General features: G+C 35.3%; 1 long non-coding RNA gene across 1 annotated transcript; it reads right to left on the bottom strand.

The window, feature by feature from the left end:
* Positions 1-7,184: 7,184 nt before the first annotated feature.
* Positions 7,185-8,944, bottom strand: LOC120071606 (uncharacterized). Its single transcript, XR_005480298.2, has 4 exons — positions 8,488-8,944; positions 8,187-8,294; positions 8,041-8,104; positions 7,185-7,427 (listed from the first exon to the last, which is right to left on the bottom strand). It is a non-coding gene; the product is annotated as an uncharacterized LOC120071606 (long non-coding RNA).
* Between the last annotated feature and the right edge of the window lie 2,808 nt (positions 8,945-11,752).

Below are 11,752 nucleotides of genomic sequence, written 5' to 3'. Positions count from 1 at the left end.
CAAGCTATTGAAAATCCTTGTTTTTTCTGCAAAAAGAAAGGTCACTTCAAGAAAGATTGTCCCAAGTACGCCAAGTGGCGTATAAAGAAGGATAAACTTCTTACTTTGGTTTGTTCTGAAGTTAATTTAGCTTCTGTACCTTCAGATACTTGGTGGGTAGATTCTGATGCCACTACTCACATAAGTATATTAATGCAAGGTTGCCTGTGGAGCCGGCTGCCAAGTGATGTTGAAAGATTCATCTATGTGGGCAATGGAAAAGCAGTTCTAGTTGAAGCTATTGGAAATTTTAGATTACTTTTAAAAATTTGTTGTTATTTGGATCTGAATGAGACTTTTGTTGTACCATCATTTAGACGGAATTTAGTTTCTATTTCCAGTTTGGACAAATTTTGTTTTTCTTGTTCTTTTGGAAATAATAAAATTAGTCTTTTTCAAGATTCTAAGCTTATTGGTACCGGTTCTTTAATTGATAATTTATATATGCTTGATTCTTTTGCTTCATTTAACAAGATCCTATTATCTAATTCATGTGGTACAAAGCATAAATTAAATGAGAATTTTGCTAGGTTATGGCACAAGCGTTTAGGTCACATCTCTAGACAGAGAATTCAGAGACTTGTGTCAGATGGAATTCTTGATTCCCTCGATTTAAGTAACTTCAACGTTTGTGTGGAATGTATTAAGGAAAAATAGACAAACATAAGAAAATTAGGTGCCAACAGATGCTCAGACGTCTTAGAACTAATACATACAGACATTTGTGGTCCATTCCCTATGGCTTCTTGGAATGGACAACAATATTTTATTACATTCATAGACGACTATTCAAGATATGGGTACCTATATTTAATTCATGAGAAGTCTCAATCCTTGGACGTTTTCAAGTCTTTAAAAGCTGAAGTTGAACTTCAACTTGGAAAGAAAATTAAGGTTGTCAAATCTGATCGTGGTGGTGAATATTACGGTAGATATGATGGATCAGATGAACAACGTCCAGGGCTCTTTGCCAAATACCTAGAGGAATGTGGAATCGTCCCGCAATACACTATGCCGGGCAAACCCAACATAAATGGTGTAGGGGAAAGGTGAAATAGAACACTTAAGGATATGGTAAGAAGTATGATTAGTCATTCTTCTCTATTAGAATCCCTTTGGGGTGAGGCGCTAAATACTGCAACATATATCCTTAATAGGGTACCTAGTAAAGCAATAGCCAAAACCCTTTATAAGTTGTGGACAGGAAAGAAGCCTAGTATTAGGCATCTTCACATATGAGGTTGTCCAGTTGAGGCTAGGCCTTATAGGCCTAATGAAAGAAAATTGGACTCAAGAACTATTAGCAGCTATTTTGTTGGGTATTCTGAGCACTCTCGGGGTTTCAAGTTTTATGATCTCACTTCTAGATCATTGTTTGAGACAGGAAATGCTAGATTCCTTAAGGATGTTGAGGTTGGGGGGGAGGGGGAGGGGAAGATAACATAAGGAAAGTTGTCTTTGAATGTATTGGAATTAGTGATCAAGGAAGGTTTAGTTACAAGGGTAGTGACAAAAGCCGCCTTGATTCCATGCTAATACAGGAGATGGACCAAATTGAACTAAAAGGGAATTCTATTATTGAAATAACCTGTTTATGCGCGCTTAAGGTTTATGTGATTTAATTATATTAGGTACATAGACATAGCCCAAGTGGGAGATTGTAAGACATATTTAAATAATAATATGTTTAATTAAAGTATGGGCTATGTATGTGGATTATAATTTATCACATTGGGTTATTTTATTAGATTGAGCCCTATTATGTGATCTAATTAATTAAGGCCTTAGATTCCTAATTAAGTATGGAATTAATGGGTAGAAGCTCATTCCTAGTTAATTAGGGTTTAATAGGAACCCTAATTGAACTAGTATATAAAGAGACCTTAGGGCTATGGTCCCCGATATACCAAAACAATAAGCACTCAGTCTTTCTTGTATCCCATCTAGAGAGAGATCCTACTAAGGGCATTCGAAGTTTTGGTTGAGGAAGACCATAGTCATCCATCATCATCTTAAAGCTATCATAAATTTTGCAATGGAATCCAGTATGTTATTCTTGACAATTTGACATGAATGATCCTAAGGTTTATATATTCAATATAGATATAAAGAATTTATGCTAACATCTATCGTTTAGCTCCAACGGCCCATCATGAGCTCAATCACTTAGTAAACGATCTCGCTCTCAACAATCTCGCACATAGCCTATCGCTTAGCTATTGTGCCCATTATTTAGCGTTGACACCTTATCGTCTACCGCATCCTCTAATCACTTAGTGTCATCACTCGTCGCTTAACGCTTAACGCTATCGTCTAGTGCTATCGTTTAGCGTTTCACCTAGCTTCCACACTTATCGTCTAGCACTTACACTGATCGTGTAGTACTGTGTCTATTGTATAGCCCGATCGTCCAGCGCCCACCTACACGATCACCTACCTCATCATGTAGCTCCCCTCTTTGCTACACGATCGTTCAACGCCCGCTACACAATCGCCTATCTCATCATGTAGCACCGCACACTTACTATACGATCGTCTACCTCATCGTTTAGCGCCCCGCCTTGCTATACGATCACCCAGCGTCAGCCTACAAAATTGCCTATCTCATCGTGTAGCGCCGCTCACTTACTAGACGATCGTCTACCTCCTCGTATAGCTCCGCTTAGTTGCTACACGATCGCTTGCCCAGCATCTTGCGCTCAACATCTCGTTTCTCCGCTCTCGCTCACACATACCCAACGCATGAGCAACTCTTGGCAATGTCTCTTGCCAATACTTTGGCCAATCATGTGTCCAACCTTATAAACACATGGTTGCCTTCTCATCTTATGTACTAATGTCACTTAACGCATGGGTCCTTTTGACCTTACACTTAGCCAAATTTTACCATTTAAGGATTAACTCAAACTACTCAAGGAAAATCTATTCAACACTTAGAAATTTCCTTCACTTCAACATAGGATTTAACTTTCACTTAGTTAATTCCCTTAATCACCTACTTAAGTAGGAAAAATGGAAATCCAGGTTTCACATATGTGTACTAGATGATGAAGAAATCAAGAAAGAATTACTGAAGGAAGCTCACGAATCATGCTTTTCAATATATCCTAGGAGTACCAAGATGTACTGAGACTTGAAAGCACATTACTGGTAGTGTAACATGAAAAAGGATATAGTCGACTATGTAAGCAAATGTTTGGTTTGTCAACAAGTGAAAGCCTTAAGGCAACAGCCACAAGGACTTCTTTAAGCTCTAAATGTTCCAGAATGGAAATGAGAGCATATTTCTATGGACTTCATCTCAGTACTCCTGAGAACTATTAAAGGCCACAACATGATTTGGGTGATTGTGGATTAACTCACCAAGTCGGCCCATTTCCTACACCCTGCAAGTCTACTCACACTACGAAAGCACTAGCTCAAATGTACTTAAAAGAGATCATTCGGTTACATGGAGTCCCAGTATGAATTTTTTTAAATCGAGGCCCTCGTTTTGTCTCCAAGTTCTGGAAAAGTTTGCAGAAAGTAATGAGCGCACAACTAAATTTTAGCATAGCCTTCTATCCACAAACTGATGGTCAAACAGAACGAGTTAATCACTAGAAGACATGTTGAGGGCATGTACTTTGGATTTTACTGGAGTGTGGGATTCGCAAATACACCTTATAGAATTTCTTATAATAATAGTTATCAGGCAACAATTGGTATGGCTCCCTTTGAAGCCTTATAAGGAAAGAAGTGCAGATCCTCTGTACACTGGGATGAAGTCGGAGAGCGAACACTACTAGGGCCTGAATTGGTGCAGCAAACATTGGAGGCAATTAAGCTAATTCGAGAAAGAATGTGAACAACTCAAAGCAAACAAAAGAGTTATGTTGATAACCGTCAAAAAGAGTTCGAATTCAAAGTAGGAGATCACGTATTTCTAAAGGTAGCACCAACAAAAGACATTATGCGTTTCGAACGGAAAGACAAGCTTAGCCCCCGCTTTATTGGACCTTTTGAAATATTGGAGCGTGGTTGCCAAGTAGCTTATTGATTGGCATTACCACCAACTCTTTCTAAAATATATAATGTTCTTTAGTATCGATGCTTTGAAAATATGTGCCTGATCTATCACATGTAGTAAACTATGAACCCCTACAAATAAGTAAAAACTTGGAATATAAAAAGACTCCAATTTGTATCCTAGCAAGAGAGAAGAAGTCACTTCGTAATTGGGAAATAAGATTAGTAAAGGTTCTCTGGAGAAATCAACAAATAGAAGAAGTTACATGGGAACGAGAAGAATGACCAAATACCCTTATCTATTTAGGAACCAAGAAACTTTCGAGGACGAAAGTTCTCAAAAGGGGAAGAATGTAACAACCCAAGTATGTATATAAATATTATAGAAAATTTCAAGCTGAATTTTAGTTTTAAATTAATTTTTTAAGACTGGATGGAGAAAACCAATTTTAAAATTTGTACGTTAAGATTAAAAGTGGTACATAAATAATAAGTAAAAGAGGCAAAATATTAGTTTGGTAATTAAAAAAATAACTAAGTAATAAATTTTCTAAGAAATAAAGATTTTTTTAAGTAGAAAAATCTAGTGATAAAATAAATAGATAACATAATTAAGAAAGTAAGAAATATCTAGAAGGTTATAGAAAAAAAAAAGAAAAGATAAAATAATATGTTGAAGAAATATCTAGGAAGTTTGATTTAAAAGAAAAGAATAAATAATAATAATAATAATAATAAAATATAGGTGTGAAAGTCGGTTAATGAAAGAAAGAGAGATAAAAACAAAATGTATATAACCATTTATACTTTATGTCGGTTAAGAAAATAATAGATAAAAACAAATAAATAAAGAAAAAAAAAACTATTGAGTAGGACGATGAAAGGGGGGGTGGGGGGAATGACATCTATAAATAGGCCTAAATAGTTCTTTTGATAGAAAGAAAGCACACTTTGAAGTTTTGTAATTACCAAGTAAGTTGTTTTCTTTTCTTTCTATTCTCAAACACTTCTACTTAATTATTATGGTTTTTTTAAAAAAAAAAATTAAATTTCTTTCACTTATTTTTTTTTTTACAATTCAATTAATATATATATGGATATTTATGATATAACCTTGGTAATTAAGTACACAAATCCATTCTCTTTGATTGTTTTACTTGACACATTTGTCAATACTTGAATTTACAACTTTCTTTTCAACTTTAAGGCTATATTTTAGTAATGCATGAGACAGACTTACCTAAGTTGAATAATATTATGCAGTAACATATGTACACAACTTTAGTAAATTATGATACAATGTTGTTTCTAATTAAAAACAATATTTAGTGGTAAATTAACTTTTAAATTATAAGGTACCTATTTTAATTAATATTATTCTTTTACCAAACCTTCAACTTTCCCTATTATTAATATTGAGTTATTGTTGAAAAATATATTTTTCTCATAACTAATTATATCTCACTACTTAATAGGTATATTAGCTCTATTAAAATTTATGAAGAGAATTACAATACTTTTCAACTTAAATTGTTATATGCCTTACTCATATTATTAGTCCTAACACTAGTGCTTTATAAATAATTCAATTTATAGGATCAAACTATAAATAATAATTAGGAATAAAAGGATCACAATCAACATAAGTAGTTTATTTCACCCTCTCTTTAAATTTTTTTTTTTTAACAGTAGTGTACCTTTTGTTATGTTGCATTACATGTTTAAAACACATTTCTCAACCAGGGACCCCATGCATTATGTTTGTTCACGATGATGTAAAGATCAAGTTTTAATTAGGTATAGGTTATGCTTCAAGGGCTAGCAAGGTCTGTATGGTTGCACCCCTCTAGCCCAATTCTATGTCAAGTTTATGCTGGGACTAGCAGGGTATGTATGGTTACACCCCTCTAGTCCAATCTTACATTTATGCTAATGGTTGATGTTGGATGCGACTTTGGCCCTACTGACTGCATGACCCGCTAACCATCAGATGGGTTAGTTCTGCTTCCATCGTTAGAAGTGTAACCGACCACCTTATGTTATTATAAGTATATGTTTTCGGTCCCAATCATATTTTTTCATGATATGTTGCATGTGATTGTACATTTGGTCACTATCTTAAGTGAGAACTACTTACTGGGTATATTATATACTCATCCTTTTTTTTTTTTTTTTTTTTTTTTTTTTTTTTTTTTTATAGATTTTGTAGGTAAGGACACAACGTAGGAGGCATGACTGGACGTCGCTCAAGGGACAACCATCAAACTCACTATTTTGGTCATATATGCATTTTGTTCCACTACGCTAATGTTTTATGGATCCTAGTGTTTTGTAAAATAAATTTTTTGTATAGTTGCTACTTAATTAATAAAATTTTAAATATGTTCTTTTGTAATTTTCACCAAAACTCATCTTATGATAGAAAAGTCTAAGTATGCATGTCATAGCGGTAGGACCTTATTATGTAAGGGTCTAGTCGTCACAAAAGGATGCACTTTTGAAGCTAATCCCTATAATTTGCAATTTGTAGATGACTGGATGAACTTTGTGAGTGAAAAGACTAGTGCAAACTTCATGGTATGAAAATCTTTATTTCAGAATGTGTACATTTACATTTTCCTATTATTACTTTGATAAAAATATTGAATGTTTTCTACTTGAGTAGTTGAAAAGTGAAAAATATAAAGCCATGAAGAAAAAACAGCTCCCACATACATGTAGTAGGAAAGAGTATGCCCGTTTGGCTGAAGAGATGGTAAACATCATTATTACTATATTTCAAATTCGCTTTCATATTGTATGTGAGTTCATTTTTTTAAACTTATTTTGTAGAAAAAAAGTAGTTCAAATCCAAATTTAGTCATAAGGATTGCATTATGGACTAAAGCACACAAAAAGAAGGATGGACAACCGGTGAATGCACAAATTATTGAGACACTCGTATATTTTCTTACTTACCTTTTTATATTTTGCAACATATTTGTTTTTTTAGTAATAAGTTTGAAAAAATGGTAATATTACAAGGTGCTACATGTAATGACCCGACCCCCTAAGACTCAAGTTAGGCTGCTACTAAACACATGCATGCATAGAACTTAAAATGACACCCTTTTATAGTGAAATAAATGCTAAATAAATAAGTTGAACTTAAAGACCTTCATTAAATTTGGATATTAAAAACAGACGATAGGGTACCCATAAGTCATAACTGATAATAAATAGGTCTGAAAACAAATCTTAATAGTAAGTTTCAAACATCCAAACTGAAAGTAAAAAAAAAAAAAAAAAACATGAAAAAAATCTAATTATCATGAGCGGAAGCATAAAACTGGTCCTAGTGGCTCGATCACAAATTCCGCTTGACAATTGTCTACCTTTACCTGAAACAACAACACGAGAAAGGATGAGTATAAAAATACTCAATAAGTAACCCCACTACTGGGGTCAGGCTAGACATCTATGTCCTATAGATGCCTACCTCTGGTGGAACGCTCTAGTCCTCATGGGACACATATATACATGAAAAACTAATTTCTATCCTACAGTAGTTAAGTATGCCCACTACCCTAGTAAGTCTCGTAGGACCTACAATCTCTGGTGAATTTTGAAGGAAACACAACCCCTGGTGAATCCCGAAGGAAACACAACATCTAGTGGGCATCTAAATAATCAGTAAAGACACTATCACAGTCACAACATCACAAGTATCACAACATGATTCTGTAACATACATATACACCTCAACATCATAGCTCTACAACATGCATATATGCCTCAATATCCTCATATCAAATACAACCTCAATGAATCAAGTATTATCTCATACTAGTATGCAAGTATCTACATACACAAATAAATCTTTCAGATCCTCATACAAGAACATATATCGGCCATACTATACTATCTGTCTATCATGCTATCGTTCTATCATAATATTCATCTATCATGCTAGCATATATCTAGTGTCTGGCCTATGGGAAGTTCCAGTCTTACCTCAAATCGCAAGTCCAAATACTTTCCTCCAAGCAACTACTCGATAATGAAACTCAAATTAAACCTACAACATAAACCCAACATTTAATTCACAAAGGCCTAATTCCACCCATCAATTCATACCATCAACCCCAAAAATGATTTACCTAAAGTGTGGCTTGATCAATGGTCACTTTCAGACTTTGGCTCCAAAAGCTCCACTAAAATCCACAAAGACAAACAACCTCTAATTCTGATGGATAGAGACCTTAAACCTTCGAAATACAATAGTTAAGTCATTACTTAATCCAACCATTAGTGGGTGTCCAAAGATCAACCTCAAGAACCATAAATGTTACCAAATTTCTTGTTGGAAACGAACTCGAACCCGCTAGACAGCCCCTTCAATAGTTTCCCAGACTCAAATCTAAAGCCAAAAATATAATTCAAATAAATTAGAGATCTTACCCAAATTCAAGATTCCGACGAAAACCAAAGCGGACCCGATGCGGTAGGGACGATGGCGACCGGCAGCGGTGCGGTTGGGGCAGTGGCTGGAGCGGCGGATGGTGAGATGAAGCAGATCTGGGCTAGACGGATCTGGTCAGTGGCGGCAGACCCACGATTGACGGATCTGAAGTGCGGCTGACAGATGAGATGACACCCTCGATTGGGCAGTGCAGTAATGAATGGAGGATGGCGGCTCGGGCTGGCACTCACGAACGGAAATGCGAGGAGGCGCAGGCTTCGATTGGGAGTCGTGGCATCGCTTGGCTCCTTCACATGTGAAGGTCGGCGCGGCTTCAACAACGACTGGATGCGAGTGGAACGAGCGGTCGATGGCGCCGGACTCGAGGGTTAGGCAGGGGGGAGAAGAAAAAGGATTTTGTTTTATAATAATAATAATAATAATAATAATAATAATAATAATAACTTAAAAGGAAATAGAATAACTTTTATTTTATTCTTTTCCTTATTCTACTTTATTTTATTAACTTCTTTTTCTTCCCAAAATGAAATTAATTCCTGACATTAATTTTTAAATTGAATAATTTCAATGTCAATAATTAAATTCTTGCAATTACACTTAAGTCCAAAAAATTCAAAAAATACCCTCAATTAATAAAAATTACTAAATTACATAAATAATAAAAATTCGGGGTGTTACACTACATTACTCGTATAGGAGCAGTTGTGGGTCATTTGGTACATATATATAACTACAAGGGGTGTTAAACATTTTTTGTAGTCATATTTTTCTAATTTTCATAAATATGGATTATCGGGAGCAATTGTAGTCATATTAAGTATTAAAAGTGTTCAAATGACCCGATAATCCAAATAACTTGGACTACTCAACTCAAATTGTAAGGATTGGGTTGGGTTTAGTTGAATTTTTTTATGTTTTTTTCAGGTTGGGTTGGGTTTGGGTTAAACTTTTAAAAATTCGATTTGATCCAATCCAACCCAAATTTCTAATATTATTAAATATATATATATAATATATATATATATATATAATATATATATATATATTATATATATTATATATATTATAACTTGTAAATATTATAGCTCATATATATTTTATGATGTTTGTAATAGATATTTCTAATTTTGATAAAACATTTGAGTTTTATGAAATTTTAATTATTAGTATGTTTGCACACAAATTTAAGTATTTTAAGTTAATAAAAAATATAATAAAAAATAAAAGAAAAATAAACAACTCAACAACCCAATCCAACCCCACCCGAATTTTAAGGGTTGGGTTGGAGACCTTATTTGGATCATTCGAGTAGCCAATCTAACTAACCCAAAATTTCAGGTTGGTCCAAAAAATCCTTCCAACTCAACCTAATCTAACCCATGTACACTCCTAGTAAATATTAGAAGCCATTGCATCAATATGATTAAAAACCATTTTACAATCTATGGATAATTTCACCTTCTGGCTTCTCTTAATTAAATCGGGATCATTACGGGTAGCGTGGGTGGAGGCATATGTTTTGCATGTGCGGTCTTTATGGGCTGTTCGGAGTGAGGTTGGGAGGTCTTGGTGCTTGAGGGCTATCTTACATTGTAGAGATAGATTCAAGCATCTGGTTCGTTTGATGGTCGGCGATGGACGGTCTTGTTTTGTTTGGTGGGATTCTTGCCTGCCGGGGGGTGCAATTTTGGATTCATATGGGTCTATGGTGGTTTATGATGTAGGGAGTAGTTTGGAGTTGCGGTTGTCGTGGTTCATGGATGATGAGGGGGGTTAGAGTGGCCTACAATGTCTTGGGAGTTGTTTGAGATCTGGGGTCTTATTCAGGCAGTGGGGCCTAGAATGAGAGGGGAGGATTATTGGGTTTGGGTGCCGAGTGCTAGTGATCAGTTTTCTATCGATAGTACGTGGGAGAATTTACGTCCTCGTCGTCCTAGGGTTTCTTGGGCTAGTATTTTATGGGCGAGGGGTGGTATTCCACGTCACTCTTTTTATGCGTGGTTAGCTGTGAGGGACAAGTTGGGTATGCGGGATTGGTTGAGGAGCTGGGGTGTGTTGTCAGGGGGGGTGGGGGTGGGGGATGTCTTCTGTGTGGAGGAGGCGTGGAATCGTGGGATCATTTATTTTTTGAGTGTGGGTTTGGGAGAAAGGTGTGGTCTGGTGTGTTGTGTCAATTGGGTTCGTCGCATCGGGTGGCGGGTTGGGATGTTGAGTTGAGTTGGTTGTGCTGAGTGAAGTCGGGTAAAGGGACGCGTAGTAAATTGTTCCGTGTATTCTGGTGTGCTTCCATCTACTACATCTGGCAGGAGTGCAATCAGCGGCTGCATGGAGGTCGGTCGAGGTCGGTGTCTACTCTGTTTCACCTTATGGTCTCTACCGTTTGTGCTCGAGATGCTTCCTGGCGGGTTAATCTTCTTGGTCTTATCTAGTGTGTTTACAGATGCTTTTCTTCTTTTTGAACTTGTTGTTGCTCTTCATTTTGCTATTGTCCCTAGTTGTGGGGTTTTGATTTCTTTTCTCTAGCTTTCTTCCCGGTGGTTTGAGGGTTTTTGCATTTGTGTTTTGGTTATGTTTGGTCTTATCTTGTTGGTTTTTTTTTCTTTTTTTTGTATTTTTGCCCTATCTTTGCTTGTGCTTTGTTGCTTTGATGCCTTGAAGCCGGTCTGTGGGATCCCTCTTATTGTTGTATAATAATATCATCTATTCCAAAAAAAAAAAAAAAATGCATGGATAATTTCAAATTAATGGCATAATTTTAAATAAGAAAAATTTAGAAGGGTAGCTTTGTCCAAAATGTTTTTAAAAAATTATGGCGTTTTAATATATCATAGATATATATGTAGTATATTATAGATAATAGAAATGAGCTTGTTGTTATATTTTAATCTGATTGACTTAGGATGAATTTTCTCAAATTTCTCCAGTTCGTTATGAATTCTATCATCAAATTTGAAATAATAAAATAATAAAATGAGTAATATAAAAGGGGCATTTGCAAAAAGAGCAAAATAAATTTTATGAATTTGGTCCATAGCTCACACATTTAATGTTTTCAAAAATGGAAAAAAATGAAACCTATCCCACATATAGAGATGTAACAAGTTGCAAATGCAGCTCAGTACTGATATACATTTAATACGCCTGATACACTTGATGCCCCTTGATACACTACTGATGTACACTTGATACTTGATATACTTAGAATGTAACGTGCATGGTTTTACTCCAAAATAAGTTTTGTAA

The sequence above is a fragment of the Benincasa hispida genome, chromosome 2 (genome assembly GCF_027475165.1).
Source record: "Benincasa hispida cultivar pf3 chromosome 2, pf3_genome.v1.1, whole genome shotgun sequence".
Classification (NCBI taxonomy): domain Eukaryota; kingdom Viridiplantae; phylum Streptophyta; class Magnoliopsida; order Cucurbitales; family Cucurbitaceae; genus Benincasa; species Benincasa hispida.
This window is presented reverse-complemented; position numbering and strand designations above follow the sequence as displayed.